General features: G+C 51.7%; 1 long non-coding RNA gene across 2 annotated transcripts; it reads left to right on the forward strand.

The window, feature by feature from the left end:
• Nucleotides 1-311: 311 nt before the first annotated feature.
• LOC107319968 lies at nt 312-1,217 on the forward strand. 2 transcript variants are annotated; one of them, XR_001558058.2, is made up of 4 exons: nt 314-419; nt 506-569; nt 722-832; nt 930-1,217. It is a non-coding gene; the product is annotated as an uncharacterized LOC107319968 (long non-coding RNA). The 2 variants fall into 2 exon arrangements; XR_001558057.2 differs by having other exon boundaries at nt 312-419; nt 722-1,217.
• Nucleotides 1,218-1,467: the final 250 nt, after the last annotated feature.

A 1,467-nucleotide genomic window follows, 5' to 3' on the forward strand; every position in this document is an offset into this window, starting at 1 on the left:
TTTAGCGTAGGGATAGGTTCCTGTTTGTTCTTTAGAGTTAGGCATAGGTTCCTGTTTGTTCTTTAGAGTTAGGTATAGGTTTTTGTTGTTATTTTAGAGTTAGGTATAGGTTTCTGTTGTTATTTTAGAGTTAGGCATAGGTTAGTGTTCGTACTTGCAGTCAGGCATTGGCTGTTACACTCAAGTAAAAGTAACCGCTGCTCCTTGGGTAAGCATGCAGCTGGTTGCTCACCCCGAGCAATGAGTGCGACTGCCCTGACAGTTTGATGACATCTGCGATGAATGGGATTTGCATCCGGTGACTTTTCCTTTGCAGAATGTCCAGCAGCAGAGCGTGAGTGGCCTGAGAAATGGAGCTGGGACTCAGGAGAGCAACACGTGGCTGTGTCCCAGAGCTCCCAAAGTGTGGCCATTGCAAGGTAGGAGTGCCTTACCGAAAGCGTTGTTCAAGCACAGCTCCTGGCACTGTCTGCAACAGATCCGCTCTCTGCGTGCTTTCTTTCAGTCGCTGGTGTTGTGCAGCACAGCCACGGCACGGCCCTCAGTGCGTACGCGAGGAGCGTGAAAAGGTAGGTGGTGAATTTTCATCTTGCTAACGCTAGGATTAGGAATGGTGAGCATTCCTAAAAGAGTGGCCACAAAGGTGTGATCTGCCTCGGGGAGAAGTTGATTCTCGCCTCTTCAGCTTTTCCCTTCTTTTCTGTCCACCTGTCCTTTCCAGCTCCTCCTCCCCTCAGCTGCAAGTGGGGCAGTGCTCGAGTGTGAGGACTCTTCCTTGGCATGCGGTAACAGACAATGCAGATGTGACTTTTGTGTCCTTCCTTGTTCTTGGGTTCGTAGCCCAGGGATATCTTGCGAGCAGCTCTCTAAGTCAGACTGTGCTGGCAGCGTGCGTGAGTGAAATAGTGCCTCTTTTTTCCCTCTTGCAGCAAGCTTGCCGAGGCAAGGCAAGCGCTACTCAGCTGAGGAAGAAAGCCGAGAAGGAAAGCAGAAAGCAACGATGAGGGCTTGAGCAAGAAGCTACAAAGGACAGCAGAACCACCTGCAACGCTTCCTCGGAGGTGGCACCAAGAGCTGCTGACTCAACAGTCCAGTTTACTGGCACAGCCGTGCTTTCCCTGTCATGGACGGTGGAGATGATGGAAGTGAACTGGACAGGAAGGACTTGTGCTGCGTTAGAAGCAATGAGGGCTTCACATAGGCAGGACTTGGTGTATGGCAAGAGCTGGAGACGCTGCGTTCCTTCAGGGTGTGTCTCTTGAGGTCCAGGCCTGGTGTAGGGTTAGGTTGAAATAGGGCTGGCTGGGACTGGAGAGGGAGGAGGTGACGTAGCCCCGGGGTTTGGCTTCTCCTTGGGTCTGACTGGAGGCTGAGTGACTGATTGCTAAGCGGCAATCCTGGCACTGGGGTTTCAATTTTGGGGTGGGGCGGGCAATTAAATAGAAGCCAAATCTTCTTGTACGCAAT

This window comes from Coturnix japonica, chromosome 12 (genome assembly GCF_001577835.2).
Source record: "Coturnix japonica isolate 7356 chromosome 12, Coturnix japonica 2.1, whole genome shotgun sequence".
In the NCBI taxonomy this organism is placed as follows: domain Eukaryota; kingdom Metazoa; phylum Chordata; class Aves; order Galliformes; family Phasianidae; genus Coturnix; species Coturnix japonica.